Raw genomic sequence first — 24,491 nt, 5'->3', positions numbered from 1 at the left:
AAACTCTAGTCAGCGCGCCTTTAGGAGTGGACGGGGAACAGTAACATATGTAGCAGCCTTAGAAGAACTGCTAAATAGAGGAAAAATAACAAACAAAACCCACATAGCCAGCGCGATAGTCGACATTTCTAGGGCCTACAATCGAACATGGCGTTACGGAATCCTTAGTCAGTTAAAAAAATAAAATTTCGGAGGCCGTTTAACATCATACGTCGACAGTTTCCTAAAAAAATTGAACATTCAGGGTTCTTATCGGGCCACATCACTCCAGTAAGCCAACTACTAGAAAATGGGGTTCCCTAAGGTGCGATTCTATCCCCAACACTGTTCCTGATCGGTATGGAATCATTATCTGGGTATTTACCTACTGAAATACAAATCTTTATATACGCTGACGATTACACTTTTGTCACCAGCCCCATTTCATCGTTAATCTGCGAAAGCGGCCACCTTCCATTTTCGTATCTCATTACCCACAGACTAGTGTCAGCCGCAGGATGTCTCATAAGGAAAAACATCGACACCAAAACTTTCTTGGAAAGAGCAAAAGAGGAATGTTACGCTCTTACAAATCATCGCATCCCCAAACAAGCAAACACGTGTTGAAGAACGTCCCTGGAACCGAAACAGTCCTACGATAGATTGGTCAATGAAAACAAATCTTCAAGCCGGATGCACTACAACCACATCGAGAATACACTTCAACGAGCTAATCGAGCAAAAATATCAACTAAACCATCACATCTATACAGACGGTTCAGTGTACGAAGATTCAGCTGGCTGTGGAATATTTTCAAACCAGATCGAAATGTGCAATAAAACTCCCTGATCATACCACAATCTTTTCGGCTGAGGCAATAGCGATGATCATAGTGGCAGATGAAGAGACATGCTCCACCAAACCTAACGTTATCTTTTCAGATAGCGCTAGTGTCTTGGCTGCCTTAGAACACGGAAAATCAAAAGACCTCTTATTTCAAAATTCTTGATGACCTTCCTTTAAAACCTTTCACTACTTTCGGTTGGATCCCAAGCCATACTGGGATCAAAGGCAACGAAGAAGCTGACTCTCTGACGTACGAAGGTCGCAACTTAGAACCTGATAACCAAACGATCTCCAACAAGGACTTGAAAAAATCATCAGAAGACACCTTCTTACGGTACAAATAAACATCTGTCATACCAAATACGGATCACATCAACAACAAAGAACAAGTGGTACTCTCCAGGCTACGTATAGGGCATACAAACCTTACACGCCGCTACATCCTGGCAAAGGAAGATCCGCCAAATTGCAAATTTTGTGGATGTGAACTATCTATCCGCTACATACTGGCCGATTGTTAGGGGTACACCAATAACAAAAAACAAAACACCAACTTGATGTAAACATCGACGACATAATTGCAAACGACAAAAAAACGAATTTGTGCAAAAAAATCTAAACAAAAAAACACTAAAACGCGTTACAAAAATTTAACAAAACAAAGAGAGGAAAATCGAACTTAGCTTTTAGAAATAATGCACTAAAACCGAAAATTTTAATGTCAAAACTGTGAATGTAGCCAAAATGGCATAAAACTTCTTTTAAAGGAAAAAAATAGATCCGTTGGCTGCCATGCAGGACCAGAATTTGAATCCTTTTTAGACGGTCGATGGCCTTACTTCCAGCTACGCGTAAAACCAAGTAACGGAAGTCAGAAAGGACAAGTAAAATACTTTTGAAGTTGTAAGGCACATTTGTTATCCTAGCAACCGGCCTGTCCAAATTGGCCATGTCAATTATAAGAATGGGTTGACTAGCAATATTTTTACTGCTCCAATTATTATTTGCTCGTTCCAACTTGATAACCTTTTGGCTCCTTACATCTTCCTTTTGCGCCAAATGCGTCGCAATGCATCTTTGAATTAGGTGAAAAATGTTCCGTGAAAAGTTTGTGGCCCAAATTGTAAAACAATCGCTCACGAAAGTGCTGCAAAACAATGCCTAATTTTGTTACGGTTGATTTATGCAAACTTGCCGCGCAAGTGTGAAAATTTGTTCCTCGGTGCGAGAAGTGAAACTTTCACAATTTATTATCGATGCGTCACGGCGGTCAGTCGCTTCTTGAGCTTTATGTTTGGCGGCGAGGATAAATATATGAACGTCACTGCTCTTTTCCACGACGTCAGAGCTTGCAGGAGGGAAATTAGAACAAATGGGTATTGCTAATCACTTTATCAAAGTGGGGTTGTCGATGGCCTACGGGCTTGGTAGATGTGAGGTGCGTCACAAAGAGAGTCTCACACCTCATCAGTTAATGTAAGAGTTAGTTTTTTCTACGACGTTAGGTGTTCAAAGATCTCAAATAAACGCTTCCAGAAGTGAATATGAACAGACTCAGTTTCATTGAGACCGTGAACTTGAATATTGTGATTTGTACCGTCTTTTAAATTGTAATTGATATTGTACAGTGTGTTCGGTTTGTAAGATCATAAAACAAACAAGATTTACAAACATACAAACAACAAGACGTCAAGCATAACTGGAATTCCGTCAACCCAAACACACTAATGAACAGAGACGCAAGCAATATCAAAACAACCAATACCAAAATTGGTTGTTCAGGACTTGGATAGACAATCGTCATCCATAGCTGAAGTATGTTTGGGAATATACTTGTTGTAATACCGATCTACAGAAACGAAACAACATACAACGTACATAAGTAACAAACAAACCAAAAAATCTACCACTTCTTTCTACCTATAAAAGTTTCATCAGTTCAGCAAAAGAGCAGCCATGGAAACGAGGTCAACTACATGGAAAAGGATTGTTCCTGAGGATAGCAAACGTGTCCGCCTATAGAATTACGGCGAAGCTTTGTAAAGGCGCTGTCGGTATCGGTCATCTCCGATAGCAGGACTATCCTGTTCGAGTACGGCCGGCATTTATCCGTGTTCGACCAACGTCCACCCCGGTCCATGCATCGCACGAAAGAACCAAACAGTGGCCAGTGACAAAAAAGGACAGATTACATTTCTCAGCTTGGCGTAGAGCTTTTTTTCATGTTGTGAGTGTGTTTTTTGTGCCTTTGCTCTTATATGCACCGAACACACAGCAGCAGTTTTGATCGAGGCAGCTTCAAAGCTGTGTGCAAAGGGATCTGGGGGAATACTATAACATCCAATGCACCTGTCAGTTACCGGTCAACCGGCACGGTCGAACACTTTCCATTGTACGCAAAATGATTTTGACCATCGTTCACCGACCGCAACACGAGCCGTATTGGCACTAGAAGGATGGGTAAGCAGTGCCAGAGGCAGGACAAGTGGTGAAGTTATCGAGCCGAGAATCTAATGAGTGCAAATCTGTAAAACGAAAGTAGTGCTTTGTCAAGATGGTAGCCGAGTGTACATTGCACAATGGGGCAGCACACTGCGCACAGGTGGACAAATCAGGGTTTTTACAAAAAGTTTTGAGATTTCGAGATGTATATGGTAGATGTCTAGTTTCTGTTTGTACGTTGCAATGGCGGGTCTTGTTTTGCATTTTGTTGTAAATTCTTGGTGGTAATAAACTGCATCGTCTAAGTTAAGTGTATGATAATTTAATACAATTATTAATTGTTTGGTTCAGCTACAATGACTGTACTACTTTTATGAAGTAGTGTGTATTTTTACAATGCTAGGAATAATTAAAATGCTGAGGTGGTCTGTCCGGTATTGACAGAGCTGGAACGATCAGTAAACCCACCCGGAGTTCTAAGTCTCCGTATTTAGGACTGATCGTTAAAGACCTTATTTATTTATTTATTTATTTATTTATTTATTTATTTATTTACAATTGATTATGACGGTCCAATGCCGTGATCGTTAAAGACCTGTTAAGTATATTTTTCTTCGCTTACGTCCTTGTAGGTCACAACGCCCATCTAATGGGTTACTAGACTCTGCTGATACCACGTAGTTGAATAGTCAATCCTCACTACGGTGTAACAGTCCAGATGGAATTTTAATCCCGGATCTGCTGTGTAAAGTCCGGCTTCGTTGTCGCCTCACCTATTGAGAATCAAGAGCCAAATGAGATGAAACGAATTTATGATTGAAACTAATCACGACCAATTTAAACCACCAATTGAACTGTAAAAAAATTGTTTTAAAGTTATAAGACAGAAACAAGATCAAGCCTGCTTTCTTATCACACAGTAAAAACACACATTATCCCTTCGTTTTGCTAAACACATTTAGTTCTTACACTTTGTAAAAAAAAGTCAGTCCAAAACACACAGCAATAAGGCCCGGCCATTCTTCATGAAAAAACTTCAAATACTTTTCCACTATCGTTCAGCTTTTCGGTCTCTTAAGACGCAATATAGGTTGGCACAGAAGCTTTTACGGACGACAAATTGTTGCGGTCACATTCCTCCGGCAGATCGTCCTGTAGTTCTTGAACTGGCGGTAGATTTTTCCGCAATTTTTAGTTGAAAACTGCACCCTTACGCAATTGCACGAAAAAGATGCTTTCGAGTACTTTTTGAACAAAATTCATCCAAAAATCTTCCATTAATGAATGCTTTGACCACGAAAACGGCCTTCTTCCTATGGAACATATCATCACCAACCAACTAGTGGAAGCTGCAGCTCGGATCCTTGAAAAAGGACTCGACGTAACTGCACTCATCACCAGAGCCAAAGCAGAACTACAGACACTTACCAACCAACAACTATCACCGATCATCCAATCCACCCGCCGTGGGCCGTATGCCATAATTGCAATAGTTTTCCATAATATTTAAGCCACATATACGATAGTTTTGTATTAGATTAAACCATCTTTTATACACAGTAGAGAGGCGAATGTAGTCTTTAAGACTCAAAGCCTCTATAAATAAACGAAAAAAAAAAAATGCTTTGTTCAGGAGGTACTGACTAAGGGTGTTTATAACATAATTAAAAAAAAATACCAACCAATCAGAGGCGATTCTCATTATCTTCTGTTGTGATATTGCGGATTCAAACAGTGAAGAAACATTGTGGACAGTAACTGTGCGACTAACTACTTTATTCACGCTTCAAGAATATGTACATTGTTATTTCTTTACTAAGGCATCATTGCCACTGTTACACGTACAAATGTTATCCTGGGTATAAGTTGATGGTTCGATACTTGAGTTGAAACTCCAACATCTTCGTTTATCCTTCCTATGGTAGTGCAGATCGATCTTAGCAGTTTCAATATAGTACGACCTATCCCTACGGTCAGGAACTCTATTTTTTTACATCGGTTGGGGTCTCGTGTTGCGAAATTCACCGCTGCAAATGCCATTAGTTACTTATCAGTTCCGATCCAATTCCAAAGATTATTACTTAAATTTACAATAACGAAATAAAACTATTACCTGTGCTCTCAAAATTCATCAGTGATTTGGTCCGTACTCTATCCCATCGTGTAATTTCAAAGTTGACCTGTGGAAATTTGGAGGTTTAGTTCCGATGTACACACACAGACACACACCGAAGGAAAACATAAAAAAGCAACCCAAAACTGATTGCCACTTGCAGCGATACGTACCCGTTGGCAGTGAAGCAAACTTGATAAACGGCCACTGACATGCGGTGATGAACGGCAAGTGCTTTTGCTAGTGGCGCACCTGAAACGGTGGTCATGCGGTCGGACAGTTGTATCTGGTTGTACTCAATCATTTGTCGGTTTTTCTCCTTTCGGTGACTCTTTTTTTTTGCGTTGAGACGTTCTGAGTCTGGAGCTATACTGAAGGAAAGGAATACAACCACACATGGCCACTAGATACGCTTCAAAGTTGAATTTTATAGCATCGCTAGCGCTTCTACTTCTGCTACTGGAGCTCATCCACCCGCAGGATTGACGTTCGTAACAAACGTCTACGGGAGGAAAAAGAAATTGTCTTACATCTGGACCACGCAACCAGATGACATGGTGTTTTGTAGTAGCAGTTTGGACACTAGTTAGAGAGAAAAAAGGGAAGTATAAATGAATACCATGTTCTACTTCAATCTGTGATGCAACGCTACATACGCACCGATCCGCTGACCAAAACCAGCAACAGAATGTGACTTTGTTGCTCGAAGGATCGATTTTGAAGCGGTATGAGGTTTTGGTTATAGTTCTGGGTTCTGGGGGAAATCCTTTTGTGCCGACACCGATACGCACACAGGTTAAATGGGGTGAAGAGACAAGATTGATACCGTCGTATCGTATGCATCCATCACCTTGCCGTTCTGTGTTTCGGACTGGTGGATCAAAGAGACATACTATTACGTTGTGGTTCTGTTTAACTTCTTAGAAGTCATACAATACAGCGTTGTGCATACGTAGACAAGCATTGACGAATATTTCTCCTCTTCCGCAAGGCACAGAAAAGACTGGAGCAATGCAAGGTATTGGTAGCGATTGCTTTTGCCTGGTAGTGAAAAGTGTGAGAGCTCTAGGACTATCTTGGAAGCCTCTTTCCCGCTGATTGTCTGTTTTGGGGTTAGATTTGTGAGCTAGGATTTATTGCCATTCTGATACTCTGCTTAAAGATGGAGGAAAGGAGGTAAATTACTAAACAGCAAATTGGTTGCTGTTTCACGGGCAGTATTACTCTCCGTAATGTTATTGATCGGTCTAGTTGATGTCAGATAATTCCTAGATGTAATTAAACCATATGTTTTCTGGCGCATGAGTTTTCCTATTTGATAACCACCTGCGTACACGGCGGTCCCGGAAAGCTTCGCGCCATTTACCTGAGAGATTCTCTTGACGCCAGACCTGTTACTTGGTCGCTTTACTTATTTATTACTTCGTGTCCTGTCCTAACACAGTTCACGTTGTCTTTTTTTTTTTTGTACAGAGCAGTCGTTTTTCTCTTTATTTTCCATCGAACACCTTACCTCACAATCACGTTTCGAGCCATGAACTTCTAGATCGTGGTCCGGTTTTTGGGGATGGTAAAACAGTGGAGCAGTATCGAAAGGCGGTTCGTGTCCGCTCGAACATCGCGTAACATCTTCATTTGCCCTAATTTAACTGCCAGGGGCAAACAAGTTAAACCGCGCCAGCATACCGACACACACACACACGCACGCGTGCACACATACTCGTACAACTTTGACTTGAACTGCATCGCAAGCTATATAATCAGGTGCAGTTAGATTGGATTTCTTCTCCTATCCCTGCTGCCAGTATTTTGCGCCAAATGCATCAAGCAATTGAGTAAGATACGATGGCTGAGCGGAAGAGTGAGAGAGAGAGAGAAAGAGAGAGAGAGAGACAGAGAGAGAAAAAACACAAACTAACAAAAAGTATCGCCAACATGCAAAACATGGCACGACACGATGTTTGATGCCATAAACGATATCAAAATATGATCCCGGACTCGCCGGGGTACCGTGTGTCACTTGCGCTCGGACCACGGTGCACTCACGGTGCGAGTGCGAGGGGTCTCGCACAAAGTCCAGACGCTTTTATATCTCCCCAGTTTCGGATGTCAGTGTCCGTACCGTCTACCATTCATTGGAGAACTGCTGGTGGCGTAGAAAACGTAGACAACGCAATGAAAACGCCGCTACCTCCACCGAGAAGGTGGTAGGATGGCGACACGAAACCGCTACAAAAAAAAAATCATCGACTCGAACATCGACCCAGCCCGGCGGGACTGCGTTCTAAAAGGTAAAAAAAAAACAAATGCTTTACGGCTCAAACCCTTGTTTCGAGGAGAGCCGATTTTTAACTGCAACCGCTCTGCGGTGAACACGACGCTGACCTTGTAGCTAAAAAGCCCTAACGAGGATGATGGGTTTTCTTTTTTCGCGATCCATCCAAAACCACACTCGGCACGGCTGGGAGTCCAAGAGTGCTGTAGCTATAAAATTATATCATAATAAAACGAAGCATTTAAAACAAAATAAATATTACTGAACGTTGCTCCCCGTCAGTCCACAACACGCGACGGGTGCGCCACTATGTGATGTCCTTGTGTTAAAAAAAATCTCGTTCGTTGGGCGTCAAAGGCTCCAACCGATGTGGGATCCTTCAAACCACCAGTGCTAGGCAAAGGGTGTCTGGAAGCAGGATGGGCCACCGTGTTTTTTTGTTTCGCAGAGTTTGAAAGGTACATTAATACAAAAGCATACCATTGCGGCACAGCAAATAACAGAAAATAAAAACTATATACGAACGATTGGTCGTCTGGCCACACGCAGCACCGTGTACGCCAAGGCAAAGGTTGTAAAGTCGTTATAAAATACATGTGCACAGATATACATTCACGGACCCCGTACACACGCCCAAGACGGTGCATGGTTGTCGGACCATTGTGCGGTTGAATGTTTGTTCGGGTGTGGCGGGATGTGCAGTGTGGTCATTGTGATCTAATTAGTGGCCCATCATACACGACTCCACCATGTTCCTGGAGTGGTGGACGGTTCTGGCGGTAAACGTGATCGTAAAACATCACGCTATCGTCAACAGTACGGTCCAGGTGCGGAGAGTTGGTGGAAACTATAACGATCGTTGCTGCAACACGCTGATATGCTCTCCAAAGTGTTGACGTTTCATGCAAAGGTAAGAGTACGAAGACTGTTTTATTGTGTTTACGGTGATCTAGTAAGATCAAAATACTAAACGCAAATCAATAGCGATAGATGTGTTACAGTTGTTGCTGTAATTTTGAATTCGAAACACTTCAATTCTCTTTACTCGATTTTGATAACTTAATTACTTTTCAGGCGCTGACAGATACTTCGCGGTTTTGGCCTGCTATAGAAGTTCTCGATGCCGTACACGGTCACGATCGCATTATCGTCTGCCAAATATCCCAACCTCTCTGGAGGACGCTTCGACGCCATCGCTTTACTTTATCCCGGACAAAAAACGCCTCCACTGTCCATGTCTCTCCTTTACGGGGTTAATCATTAGGTCGACCATACAAGAAGCAAGTTTGCCGCTTTGCGAGTGAAGCGCGGCTAGTTGTTGAAGTGCAGCAACTCTGCGTTTACTCGATAGAGCGATCGATGACATTTAACAATTGTATTATCTTTATCATTATCTGGTTGACGATGACTGAAAGATATGGTTTATATATATTTATAAATACAGTACTGGACAAAATAAATCATACGCGCAAAGTAAAAATGCTATTTGGGGAATATTTTCTTTATTTTTCAGATAAAAACCATGCTCTCAGAGCCTGTCTTTAGAAGCGAAAAATAACTATATATGCATACAAAAAGTTGTTATAGCCAACAGTTGGTTTTTAAGCATGGACAAAATAAATCATACACTTAAAAAGACATTATTTCTTGCCGTGATAATTAACTAACGTTCTGACATCTCTGTAAAAATAGCCCTGTGGCTTATTTGACAGTTCTTTTACTGGAAAGCTAGTGGATCGAAATATTGCGTCATATGAAAAGTGTAAAATGTCAGGAAAACAAATTTTGCTCGATGTGAGAAATCTGGTTTTAAGCGATCGCAAAAAAGGAATTGATTTCCGGAAAATTGCTGAAAAGTATTCGATTTCTATAGGAGCTGTGAAGCATATCTGGAAAAAACACGAAACCTTTGGAATTGTGCGCAACTTATCTGGACAAAGACGTCATCGCGTGACGACCCGTCGTGATGATGCGAGAAGAATTCGGTTGGCGAAGCAAAACCCTAAGTTGTCTTCTAGGGAAATTAAGGAAACGATAAATCTGGATGTCGATCGCCGTACCATACGCCGGCGCCTCAACGAAAGTGGTTTGAAAAGTTGTTTGGCATCGAAGCGCCCTTTCATAAGCATGAAACATAAACGGAAGAGATTGGAATTTGCCAAAAAGTTCGCCGGGATGTCCATAGACTTTTGGAAAAGCGTTTTGTGGAGAGATGAGAGCAAGTATGAGCTGTTTGGACAAAATCGTCGATCCAGGGTATGGCGCAGATCCAGTGACGCACTTAAGAAACTATACATTCAGAAGACGGTAAAGCATGTAGGTGGGGACCGTTATGGTTTGGCGATCGTTTGCGTGGTCAGGAATCGGAAGTTTGGAATAACAAGGGGATTATGACCGCAGATGTGTATATTATCTAGTTGAATGAAAATTTGGAGGTTTCACTATTGAAAACTGGCCTAGAAACAAATTCAATTTTTCAGCCCTACGTGAGCTTACCAAAGCAGGTCAACGGCGGCAAATCAATTATCAATTATCTCTTTGGGTAATGCGGTAAGATCCTCTGTTCCTTTAGTTTTGCAACATCAACACTGAAACTGGTGCGCCTTGTTTGTTTATTTAAATAAAACCGATTGATTAGGTGTTGTCGGCGACATGGCGTTTGCAATAGTTATGGAAAATTACCATACCATTTGACGCACAACTGAAAGATTTTCTCTCGAGGCTCGAATAATTAATTGTGATACTAACATTCCCGGATCAAACGCCCTACCAACCGAGCTGAAGAGATAACGCATGTAGGCCACTCATGGTCCGGGGCTCCGTGACTGAGAACATTACGTATAGGTCCACCGACGAGCTCCACCAGTACACTTGGAAAATCGATGGACCCGTTGAGGAGTCCAACAATGAAGTCTGGATCGTTAAATACGTTCAAGCTGCGGCAACCCTGGACACCTAGACGTATAGTCCAGGCTACGATACTTAGAATGAAATAGAGCCCCGCTAAGGATCGAGTCGGTAGGTCGGGGAAGGTAAGCCACCTGACTGTACTAACAGCGCTCAGCGATCGAACCAGTGAGCAGTATAGCGACATGGTGCAGAGTACATCATGGTACTCCTACATCATGTTTGTAACCAAACCTAGCAATTGGTTGCACCTTGCCACGATATGGTCGAGCTGATCTTCGAAAGACAACCTCGTATTTTGACACAATCTTTTTGTCCGTTTGTTCATGGATGTTCATGAACTAAACGGACAAAGGATTTGTCCGTTTAGTTCATGGCTGAAGAGTGCTCTCGATCGACTTATTGTGATAGAGACACATTTATCGATGGATATAGTTAAAGCGTTGGGCTTGCACCAGAAGTCAAAGTCACATAATGTGGCTTGAAGAGTTCGATGGTTCTCTGGCGTACGGATTCAATGGAAAAAATGGAGTGTGAACGGAAAGATCTTGTGGTGTATGTGTCCAGGATTACTGCGTAAAAACGTTCGGCGTCACGTCACCAAGAGTGTTAGCAGACCTAGTCTCTCGAGTTTGCCAAGAAGAACGTCATGAGACACATTATTGAAGGTTGTCCTTTAATGTCCGTATAAATTGCATTAACTTGGCCTTCAATGTCTAGTTGTGAATCTTTTAGGCATAAAACCGTGTTGTTGAACGCTAATCTCTTTGCGTGTTGACGCTAGTAGAGGCTCGTAAACCAGAAGCTCAAACACTTTAACATAGGCACACAACGGTTTTATGCCACAATAGTTTAAAGCCTTGCGAAGATGCTGTAATTGTTATTGTTGTTCATCCTGCGCCTTATTCTCTCTCTCTCTCTCTCTCTCTCTCTCTCTCTCTCGCTTTCTCTATCTGTCGCTTTCATAGTGAAAATCATTTGTTTATATGTACATTGCATACTGAGGCAAAATGACCGTTTCGTTACTTCATGGAGGCTTACTGTCGTTTAAGATTTCAAAAGGTTTTGGACATCCTGAGTCACTTTCCCTTCTGTTCCTGGAGGATGTTGCAACATCCAAGTCGATCTCTCGCGAGGCTCTTAACGGCAAAATGTTTTTACACCCGTTTTCACCACACTCCCAGTAGTTCCACGCGAAAATGTACATCCATCAACCGGAGGGCTGACATTGGCTGTGACTCTTGCAGAGTCCAGTATCGAGCTGACACCCAAGCCAGCAGAACCCTCATTAGGCGTTGCTACCAAACAGGAAAGCTTCAAAAAGTTAAAGAAGAAAGGGAAGATAGAAATAGAGCAGGATAGCGAAAGAGCGAGGGAGAGAACGAGAGAAAGTAGACGGCGCTGAGCCCCTTTTTGCAGATTGCGAAGGAGCAAAGGAAGCCGCACGTAGAATAAATTGAATCAGATAAGTGACACGAGGTTGAATTAAATTGTCACTCAATAAAAGAACTCACCTTGCCCGTTTGTTCGTCCGGGTTGTGCGTGCAGATTGTCTGGTCGCGCTTTCTGCAAACCCTCAGTGAATGGCGGCTTGAATTATGTTGCTTATGTCGCGATTACGAACGGAACGCGCCGCTTCGTTTTGCAACCTTTTTCGGATAGCTTGAAACAGCGATTCTGTATCGATCTGCTGGACCGTGTTTGGATATTTTATCCGCTACAGAAAGTTCTACCGACCGAAACGCTGTTAATCGATGAACTGACACCGAACGATGGTGGTTTTTGCAAATCTTGAAAACAACAAACACACAGATCTGTTTAAAAGGCTTCCGTCGGTGTATTTCTTTTTTTTTGCAACAAACAGAAGTAATCTTAATCTTGGTAGCAACTCTGTATTGCAGGACAGTACGCCTTGGCTATTTGTTTGCTTACTTTAGACTGGGCACTGCTGGGCTGGGAATTCTACCCGTCATGGCAACGCGTACGAAATTTCGGCAAACAGTTGCCATCGGGATGCAAACGAAGCAAAAACAAGTCATCCCATCCTACCTCGTCGACCTCGTCACCAGCCAGAACATGCCAACACGGCGATGACTCGGATTCTTCCCATTTGTTGTGTAGGCGTCGCGGGACGCGCTATCCCAATGCTGGAAACACCCCACCCTCGCCGCACAGCGAATGAAACGATGCACAAAATGAAAATATTGTGTCTGTGTTTATCTTATCGTATGGTTGGCTGGATTTTTCGGAAGCAAGGAAAATTACGTCCCACCAATGGGGTGGAACGCGGGACCATACCGCCTGCGGAACCAATGTTTCTTCCAAGCTGTCCGGCTGGGAGTTTTCCTTTCTATTGCCTTCCGGAGTGTTTGTTTTTCCTCACGCGACACGTACACTGCTGCCACTCTGTCTATTCGGCGATTGCTAGTGCGAGACGTAGCAATCCGGTGAGATTGTATAGTTATTTCAGACAAATTTTAACCATTGCAATCATATTTAGTCAACATACGTATTTGGGACTCGCTGGCAGAGTTTGTGTATATTTACGGAGAAACCAACGTGGAAGCGAAATGGTGGTTGTCTATGTTGATGAACATTTTGGAGTGGCGTTTGAGGATGTTATAGGCTTTACAAAAACTTTAATTAAACGTGAAGAAAACATGAAGGAAGGCTTTAACATAAATTATAGGAGCTCAATTGAACTGTTTTGTTATAGTCATTTGATTCCTCAGCAGTTCCTTCAAATGACAATTGTTTTGCGAAAAAAAAATCTCCCAGACGAAAATGGATCAATGAAAAAGGATAATTAGACGAACATGACGGCAGGCGGGCCTGTAGTATAGGCGACAGCAGCGCAAATCTTCAAACGACAGGACCGAGGTTCAAGTCCCATCCGGACCCTTCCCCCTGTAGTGAGGACTGACTAACCAATTATGTGGAATTGGCAAGTCTAGTAAGCCATTCAATTACCGGTGTGACTTTAGAGGTCCTTAAGCCAAGAAAAGGAAGATTTACATGAACTCATATCAGTACCCTTAACCTTAATATTCATATCTCCGTCTTATGAAATAAAAACTTACACTGAATCGATTGTTCGTCGTGTTATATTAACATTAGAACGATCACAACTAAAAATGTGCCACTTTGACAGGACCAGCCAGAATGACTGTTCATGTTTATGGGTGGATATTTAGTATTCTATATAACCCTTTTTTTCATTTTTAAACATAAATCACTTTGTTTCCCACATAAAACATAATATTTATTCACAAAATAATTCTTTGGACAGATAGAAAAGTGTGTAGCACAACATATTTACGATACCAAAGTGCAATTAATTGCATTTTACAAAATATTGAAACACGAGTCAAGGTGAAAACATGGTTTAAACATTCTAATTTTTTTTGTAATAAGGTAATAATTCATGAAGGCTCAAACAAATATATACAGGATGAGATTAAAAACTGCAACCAAATTCAGAGTGCTGTCATTTTTGCACCGCGCGTCTGACAGCTATCAAATTTCTTCCAGTGACTGCTCATTATATTGTTTACAAGCGCAACGAAGCAATTTATTGTTGGTTTCATGAGGAGAAAAATTTATCGTGATAGAGTTCTAAGCGTGATGGCGTAATTGCAAACATTTTGACTGCAGTCCTTGGACAACAGGACTCAGCACCATCGCACTCAGCACGCGCCATTTGAAGGTCATTTTTCGTGCCAAAGGTGACTTATTGTAACAAATCTGAATTGATTGTGAAATTTGATGTTATTTCCGACATTTTTTTACAACGCACAAAAAATATGAAGTTTTACATGGCTGCATTTTGTTCATCTCACGCTGTGTATATGCAGCTCAGACTAATTAATCAACATATCGTTTCAAAACTTGGTACCTTACCAATAAGGATGAAATTAAAAAAATATTCGGGCTGCTCATACGGATGAGTTTGGTCAATCTACCAGAGATACTGTTATATTGAAGTATGTTGAAAAACGAGCGGCTTCTTTTGCTTTTGGCGTATAGCTTAGCTTTTCCTTTATTGCTGAGCTCTTAGAGATTAAAAAAAACCAAAAAATTAGTCCGATGTCCAAAAAATTAGTTTTTCCGATCTTTATCCGCTCGTGATTGGTTTTCGACTGACTCGATCGTTAGGGAACTGATCTCGGGGCAGGCTCGTCCTGCCCTTTTCTGATCCTTCTTATCTCTCCTTTTCTTCTTGGCGCCTCCTAACTGACAGGGCGTTGGGAATCTTATAAAGTTTCCAACAGAGTGCAAAACCAATTGATGCACAAAGTCTCTCGCTGATGAGCCGTAATCGCTGTAAAATTTTGCACAAAATGCTGCCATTTTTTCCAAATTTGAACTAAAGGATTAATCGGATCAGAAAACCAGTCAAAATGGCTGGCTTATACTGGACTTTAAAAAATCAAATGATCTAGTTTTAAGCGTGATTAGTCTAAAGCCAAAATGGCTTCTTTAATGCAATCCAAAGCAATGCTAAATAAACATGAGTTTCCTCTCCATTAGCTCATCGAAAATGGAGATCTAGAAACCCAATAAAGGACATATGATATGTTCTGCAGCTAATGGTCCTTCACAGTGTCCCCACTTCCCCGGTGATACCGATTATTAGCGTTAGAATTTCTTCGTATGTATGAAATGTCTTGCATCCACTTCTTTTTTTATTTTATTTTTGTTTCGGTGAGTATGCATCCTGATTCGTATCCTGATTTGTTTAGCCATTTTCGTTGATTAAAGTGCGCCTACATTGCTGAAATGTTATCTTTTGCGATCCTGAGTACGTGAGGGATTTTCAATAGCTGGGTCCGATTTCATATAGTCTTTAGCGTTTGATAGCTTTGTGCTTTACCGCTAGATTGGACGTTCTTTATGGCTAATCTCGACACTTGTCAGGACACACACATACACACATAGCTAGTGTTGATTCTGTACGTTTCTAGCCAACATGCCCAGATTTATGGTACACATTGGTTCTTGGAGGAACAAATGTCGATAAATCTAACACGATTTATTGCTTATCATATGGCAAATACACGAATGTCGCTAAGGATACAGCACACATACATCGAAAAGGATGTTACCGGTCACAAAATGTTCCTACGGAACGGATTGAAGGTAGCGAAGGTCATCACGTGCTTTTTAACACACTCCTTGGGTTACAGCACCAAAAACCAGAAATAGTAAGAGCCGAAGAAATAGATATTCATCCAAGGCTTTGGGACGGTTGGGTGCACAATATGGCCGTTGCCATGTTGCGCGTTAAAACAATGCACGCTACCATTGAACGATGCCCAGAGTGTAATAAACTATACGTGAAGCACCTTCAAGTGTCTCGTCGGTCGTCGCGATGTCGCAAATTGGTAGATCTTACGAAACAAAAACTTTGCTGTTGAAGGTAGAGGGTGCAAAAATGAACATGAATTTAAGCACATGGTGGGAGTACGTCAACGATGGATTTGGGGATGGAGTAGCAGTTGAATCAAAAAAAAAAAAAGACAGGTCAAAAAAACGAAGATACGAGACAACGATCGATCGCAAAGTCAACACGAGGATGAAGAAATGCAAACGGAGGAAATGAATACTTTTTACATGCAGCAAACAATAAAATGAGAAAATTGAGACCGCGTCGCAGAACACGGTCTGCGTTTCTTTGGTATCACTTGGGTGAAGAAAGACAACGGCATTAAGGAAAATAAAAACAAATACACGAGAAAAATACACACACGCACACGAAACTTTAAAAAAGGTACCAAACACACATTGGAAGTATTTTGGAAAAGGGAAACGGAGCGCGCTTGTCACGTGGGGTCGCATTTTATTGTCGCTCTAAAAATGAAATACGATCGATATTTTGAGGGGAGGATAACATTTTGTTGTACTGCGTGGGTCTAATGTGTCCGAATGTTTGTATTGCGAAAAAAAAAAATCGATGGAAACGTTTTTGATGTGTGTATGTGTAGGAAAGATCATTTGAGATTAACGATCTTGTTTATTACGTAAAAAATCGTTTGGTTTGGTTTATTGTCATGTGATTTCATGGTTTATTTTTGGTAAATGAAAGAATGGTTAAAGACGGGGAGGGGTAGAGGATTGGATACCATGGTGGAAATGTTACAAAAATAAAATGGTGTAATTTTTGCTAAAGTTGGGGAGCAATAAGCTGGGATGATATTGCTCCTTAAAGAATCATATCAGTAAGCGATTGCTTGCTACTATACAGCGTTTTTGAGACAAACTGGTAATGTTCACTAAAGTAAAGGTAGAAAAACATTGCTGAAACCATTGTTTTGAAATGTTTAAAAAAATTGTCTAGTTTTGATATTAAACTATTCACTGTACTTATTTATATTGACGTCTCTTTGAAACAACGGTGTCAATGCACGGCCATCGGACATGATTTAAGACAGCAATCAATTATGGCCACTATGGAGCATTGCTGCAAAATAATCTTCCAATGATAATTGATTGAAGATAAAATTCAGTGTAAGTGTATGTCTGTAACGCTTTACGCTGTAAGATTCAAATATTTTTCCACTGTTTATTTCACTTCGTCCATTTGGTTCTAAAATTGTCACTCTCATTTTAAATTGATGTTTGTGTAGTGATATAGTGATGGGAAAAGTATCGGAAAAAACTAACGAACCAGTTTGTAAAAAAAAGTACCGGTAACGAGAGCCTAGCTCCTTTGGACCTGAATGTCGAAATAGCTGAGGCTTACGTCAAAGAAAAATTTTGCTAACAGAAAGCCTAGTAGTTATCATTAAATTATTGTTATTATTAGTTATAGATATTTTGTTTCAAAATTTAATTTCCTTAATTTTTGACAGAAAATTCCATGGTGTGCATGTGATCGCATAGATGGAATAATTCATTTTTTTGCATTGTGGCAGATAGTATATAGGTCAAGTGCAACTCAGTTTTCCCCTCTATGGTAACTTGTGTCAAATCGCTTTCATCCATAACAAAATTCCCAATTTATTCCAACCAAAATTATCAAGTCTGACAGGGCTTTAAAAGTCACAGTCCTCACAAAATTTCAAACTGTTTTAATCAATGCACAACTATCAAATATTTGTAACAAGCAAAACGGCCAGGTCGTACTTCAGGAACTAAAAAATATAATACAGTTTCGTTTTTTAAAAAAAAAAGCGTGAAAAATTTCACAAATATTCATCAAGTGCAGACATTTTCTCTGTTGCTCTTATGAAAGTACATGTGTCTTTTCTGTTAGTCTCGTATATATAGGTACAAGGACCGGTGATGGTATCAATCCTCCGTAGCATTTTTTAAATTTATATTTGATTATTACGGTCCAGTGCCGCATTGTCCTCCGTAGCATTTTTATTAAATAAAAAATTTTATATGAAAAATTGAATCTACCTATCATTTTCGCAATCTCAAAACTATTAGGTTCTTCTACTACAGGGCTAAATTTATACTTGTTGGTGACAAGTAGTTTTGTTTTATTTTTGGACCTTATCAGGTACGTTACATTCGTGTCCCGACTTATAGGTACGTTACAACTGTCCCGATCCAACAAGTCCAGCGTTACTTCCCCATCACTAGTTTATATGCTTGATGGATTATTGCTATTATAGTAACTGAATACAGTATGTAATTATTAAATATTCTTTTTCCTTGGGTAATGACCTCAAGCGGGCAAGGCCTGCTATGTTGGGCTACCTTGACTTTTATTATTCTGCATGTTAATCAGCATGACTAACGGAGGAACGGAGGATTATTCTATTGCCAGTTTATATAGTAATGTAGCGCTGATTTGTACACGGTTTCCACGCTTCTAGAAGGATAATTCAGACTCTACATACTCTATTCCGACTCAATACGTCAACACCACACTTAACGGAAACAGATCTTTCCAAATATCTGAGCTTGACTATACCGGGAAATCCAACCTATTGGAAAGATGGGTTTTATGGATAAATTAAGCAAAAGTGGATACGTAGCGTACGTCCTGTACGTTAGGGGTGGATGGTTATTTCTCGACTGGCATCTTACAGGACTTTAAATAACTACATGGGATCTCCGACAAGACACTTGGTTTGGGGAGAGAAGAGGACCTACGAGAGACCTCACAAGCTACCTCCAAATACCGTAGAAACGAAAGGTAACCGTCATCAGCCGAAGCTGATTTAATGCCAAAGCCAGAAGGATATAATGATTGAAGCTCGTGATGAGAATTCTGGACTCATGCCTAACCATGAAGGTGCTCGTCAGAGACCCGTTCGGCATTAGGCGTAGAAAAGCACAGGGAACTCTTTGCCTGAATCAGCCAAGAAAGTAGTATCCTGGAAATGGGTTGGAGACCTAGCCTTGCCATCATGGCCTCAACCCTGAGCTGACTAAGAAGTAAACGATGATCGGAGGAACCGGATAGGATTAGATACTTATTCCTTTCTTTACGAAATGAACACCGATGCCAACTAGATCGCTACTCAAATCGAAAGCTCAAATCAATGATAAAAACTCACAATCGCGGTACGGTTTTGAGGCGACAGCGGCGCCAATTTTCACACGACTGGACCGGGGCTCACATTCCATCCGGGCAGCCAGCTGTGTGATCCATTGAAGTCACGATAACTGTGCCATCAAGCTCCCTAATCACACTTTCATATTCGCTGACGAAGTAATAGCTATCCAACTAGCTGCCGATGAAGAACTTCAGACCGACCGATCGAACGTCATCTTTACCGACAGTGTCAGTGTTCTGGCCGCTCTGGAACACGGTACCTCCGAAGGCACATCCAGTTCCTAGACTCCATACCTGCATCCGCGATAATCGTTGTTTGCTGGATTCGTGCCCAGTCACCATCAACGAGTCTTATCCCGCCTTCGAATAAGACATATACGTCCGACCCATTCCTACATCCTTGGCAAATCTCTCTGCAGCTTTTTCGCCGTCTATCACATGCTCACCAATTGCCATGGATACGCGACACACCGAGCCACCTGTCAACTAGACCACCGATTACGCGACAATTGTATCACCTGCAAATTGCATCAGGACCGCCTTTTTATTTTTAAATAAAAATTTCATCAAAGTTACAAATGTGTGTTTTCTAAAATCATAAAACCTTAACTGCAGAACATTCATATCTTTCTTTCAAGGATATTCGTCTTTCTAGCACTCAGTAAGTCCGTTAATCAAATAATGAAAATATGTTGATAACGGATTCCCCTAAGCGTTCTCCACCTTTAAGTCGCAGAATAGAGTTTTTGTTTAGCAAAAATTTAAGATCTCCCTGTGAGTTGGGTATTTGTAATACAAAGAAATATTGACAACTGCAAGAATCTCAACAAAAAACGCCCCGTTATGTGGCCTGTTTCGATCAAGCAACGGCTCAACCGATGGACACAACCTCTCCAACTAGCGAATTGTATGCGAAACCTTTGCGACAATTACATCAACTGGGCCCGCGACCTGATTCGCTCTGTCCCCGTGATTGGGAGCAAACGAGCGGTGCCGGTAATGTGGGCTTGGTTCTTATTTACTGCGTAATAAATCTCAATCACGCTCGGGTTTCGGAGCGAAAAGGGACCTTGACGGTTGTTGAGTTTTTATTTTTACTTCAGTTTGATGTACTTTATAGCTCGTCCCCGCTCGTCCTACGTCAAAGAGTTTCCGGTTTCTGTTCCCACATGTTTCACTTGATTGGCTATCTTGGTGCTTTCCCTTGAAGACCGAGAGAATTTTGCTGTTTTGCAGTTTGTTGTTTTCGAAAAGACGTTATTATATTGGTAAGAAATATTTACCTTACTTTGAAGAGCATTACACGGCTGAACGCAAATGTTGCAGTGAATATTTCAGCTAGAATGGCAATGTCCTGAAGGTATCTCCACTACAGGTGAAGTCTAAATCACACCAAAGATATCTCCCATACCTTGGGCGCACGTGAAAGAATCGTCCGCCGAATGTTTCCTCCGGGGCGCTGTTCGCTTCGAACCGTGGGGAAGATAAATGCGTCCCAGATCGGGACTTCCGATTACGGTCGCCTGGACGGCGCTCTTGTTAACCTTCGCCACTGCACTACTACTACTACTACCACGCACAGAAGGAAGGCCTGTTAATTACGCGTGATTGGTGACGACAAAATCGCTCTAATCCAATAATCTTCTGCTCGCTGCCCTGTTTGCGTGGCCACTGCTTCTAATCATGAAATATGGCTTTCGCCGTCGGTCAGCATAAATCAGCTGGTTGGGTTTCGGTTCGGGCGACCGGACACGCTGGAAGCTGGAAAGCTGGCACATAATTTCCTTTGCCACGGTCGAGGGCAACGCGCTCGAAATCTCAAGTGATGATTTATCGCTCATTAGTATGCGCATCGCAATGCCAAGACGCGAAATCGGGGACCCCATGCCGGGGTCCCTCTATCTGCCTTTTTTTTTTTTTTTCGTATATGTTCCCGCCCGTCCGATTCACGCCCCGTACACTAGATCTGGATCACAGAGGTGTTGTTTTGTCTTTGTTTCACCTGTGTTTCATTCTTTGCGTTTACCAAAGCATTCGTCGGTTAGCTGTTTTGGTAGAAGGTGGATGGCTGTTACGCATTTTTGTATTTTTTGTTGTTGTTGTTTCCTTTGAAGCTTAACAGGATGATAACAGGAGAATAAGTGTGGAAAAATTTTCTCTCCTAGGATGCTGATTTCGGAAATCGGAGCAACAACAATGTCGCTGATACATGTGCTAAACGAAACAGCCAGACAGAGGGATTCATAAATAATTTTAACGATAACGGGAACGATGAAAATTACAACAAACAGGCAAACAAATGGAAAAACAAACGAACACGCCAATAACGCAGCGGGATGCTACACCAGTACAGCTATCCCCGAAATCGAGCCATTGGTACGCAGTTGCCGGATGATTTATCGGCAAAGGAAAATAAAAGCAAAAGCAAAAGGCGACTTCCTTCCCGCGGGTTATGGCAATAGGATGCAGATTGTTGCTTGTTTCAAACTTATGAATCATCCCACCGCAAGAAAGGAAATTGGAGCTTTTTGTAATGCACCAACGCACACTGGCTATTGGTACCGTGACCAGGAGGAAGCATTTGCGATAGGCGTACGTGGACGGATGTCATCTAAACGTTTCAATTCGATTCGAAAATGACTACCGGTGGCGTTGAAGCATCCTTTCTAGACACGATGAGCTCTTGATCTTTGACGTCCGTTTGGGAATAATTTTAGCAAATGAAAAAAGAAGTGCAAACAATGGTAAACAAAAAAACTACCGTCTACAAAAAGACTTACTTCTCGCATGCGGTCAGACCAGTAGGTCGGATGGTTCAAAAGAAAATGATAAATAACACATCCATCTGTAGCTGCTAGGGCATCGAGCTGTCGGGCGACTGTTTTGTTCCGGTGTACCGAACAAAACCTTGGCTTTGGTTGGATGTCGTGCTTTCATTAATTAAGCGTCTGGGTAACATTTATCACCGGGTCGCTCTCCCTTAGCGGACGGAGCATTTCAGCGCAGGATGGACGTTCCGGTGTTCTGCAGGCTAATTATTCACAAAAATTGAAAAGAATGTCAGGAAACGGAAAGCTTTGGAAGAAATATTTTCCTGTGAAATGTATACATTGCGCACTACTCGACCAGCAACTTGCGTTGCGTTACTTTGAGGTTCTTCTGTTTCTTGGCTTAACTACCTTTTTAGGACACGCCGGTCTTCGAATGGCTTACTAGACTTGCTGATGCCATGTAGTTAGATAGTGATTCCCCACTACAGGGGGGACGGTTGAGGTTAGAATAAATAAAAAGACTTCCAACGGAATCATGGCTTGATTGCACTAATTAATGTAAATTTAAGGTTAAGGTTGTATACGTAAGTGATAGTAACGAGAGGCTCCAAGATGTAGCATTTGAACTTTAGTGTTGTATAATGGTTCTATTTATAACTGTGTAATGTCACTTATGAGTATGCGTTAGCGTAGTATGTGAGAGTATTGTAAGCGTTAGATGTAAGTATACGTAATAATTGTAATAACCTTAATTTATTACATATATTTGGTGACGAGAATAAAGCAGAAAAATCATGTCATTGATTATAGAGATTGAGCCCATTTTCATGGCATTTTCTTCGAAGTAAACGACTTCAGAGCATCGAAGTGAACGATCATGCTGCTAACGCGAACGGATGATCATCCTTGTACAGCTTGGAGTCGAATTTGCCAATAACCGTCAACTATGATAAACTGTGCATTAAGTTAAAAAAATAGCTGGAACAGAAAGTGAATATAGTGTCGGAGCGTTTCAACTTAAGAAACTGTCTTCAAGGAGATCAGTCGGTCTGAGAGTACATAGTGGAGCTGAAAGCACTTGCACAATCATGTAAATTTAAGTGCTGTCTGTCGGATTCTTTGTGGGATCAGCTGGTTGCTGGGGTTCGAGACGAAGAGTAGAGAAAGCGTCTTTTTCGTGAGTCTGAGCTGACTTTCGAGTGTAAATATTGCGAGAACGTGGCAAGCTACAGATGACCAGAACGAGGCATTTACGGCGAAAGTGAAACCGAGGAAAATGGCGCCAATTCAGTATGCGCCAAGCAGAAGCGTCGGCCCGAAGGTGCACAACTACAGCGGTAGCAGTCACATTAAAGACAGAGTGAGCAAAAATATGAGTGTAAATGTTATAGATGCGGCAGATCTCATAACCCACAGACATGTCCTGCACGCATGTGGCAGTGTTTCAATAGCAAGAAAGTAGGTCATGTGTCGACGTGTTGTACAAATAAAAATGTGCACCGTTTGCAATCGGAAGAAAAGAATGTGTCACTAACACGTACATGTCCACCATTAAAGTGATCAAAAAGACTAGGACGATAACCTAGATCAAAATATCCGAGATAGGAAAGTAAACTTCGTTTAAGAGGGAGAATGTAGTGTCGCGTTTGAGTATGCATAAGTGTAGTATGTAAAAGTATTGTAAGCGTTTGAGATAAGTGTATGTAATAAGTAGAATAAACGGATCAGTCGTAAAATAGCACTCAAGCACGCAGCACCTTGATTTATTACAGACTGCTCCAAAGAACTAGACAGATCCGGTTAAGGTTCCATTTAACCCAAATTCCTCCGTTTAGCTATTGAATGTCTTGGATCTTCATTCCAATTTAATGTGACCTATTTGACAACGATAAATATGGCTGGATATCTTTCAGCAAATAAACCATCGTTAGTAACAAAATGTCGATCCTTTACCTTCTTGGGTTATTAAACGTGGGTTTCAAGAACCATTAATTTCTTCCTTTTTTTCGCAGCAACGAAAACGCGCACACTTAAACCAAGAAAAACGAAAAACAACCCTGGTGGTCATGTAAACGGAACCGCTTTCACCGTCACAACACAACACTACGATCAACTCAAACAGTTCCGGACGCGGGCAATAAAGATAGCTCCAATCGGAAAACGTTGACCGCATGCGGAAGCAGTGACTTGCAAAATCGAAGCGTCCCAAGTGCTGCCTGATGCCTAGCTGAACCAACGCAAAAGGGACGAAATAAAAAATAAAACACACACACACCCACACACACACACACACACACACACACACACACACACACACACAATCTCTTATTCGCACTGCACGAAACCATTACGACCGGCAATTCCCGTGATAATTGAAGCAAACGGCAGGCCAACAATGCCCGGTGGTTGTGTCGGGTGGCACTCGTAAATTCATTTATCGGCTGTACGTGAGTCGAATATGCGTATCGATTGCCTGGCCGATTGGTGTAGTTTGCGAGACGAATGTCTCGTACTTGTTCCGCTGGTGTTGCACTGGTTGTGCGCGGTTGTGCAAGCGTGGTGTGGCACTACCAGCAGTAGTGTACATCGTGTTTCTTGTTGTGTGTACTCACACCTTCCCGGAAGGTATTAGTGGTGTCGGAGGG

General features: G+C 41.6%; 1 pseudogene; it reads left to right on the top strand.

Annotated features, from left to right (window-relative positions):
• The window catches only part of LOC126563939 (uncharacterized), an 88,657-nt pseudogene extending 65,251 nt beyond the window's left edge, over positions 1–23,406 (top strand).
• The last annotated feature ends 1,085 nt before the right edge of the window (positions 23,407–24,491 follow it).

The sequence above is a fragment of the Anopheles maculipalpis genome, chromosome X (genome assembly GCF_943734695.1).
Source record: "Anopheles maculipalpis chromosome X, idAnoMacuDA_375_x, whole genome shotgun sequence".
Taxonomy (NCBI): Eukaryota; Metazoa; Arthropoda; class Insecta; order Diptera; family Culicidae; genus Anopheles; species Anopheles maculipalpis.
Note: the sequence above shows the minus strand (reverse complement) of the source record. Positions and strands in the feature narration are given on the sequence as shown.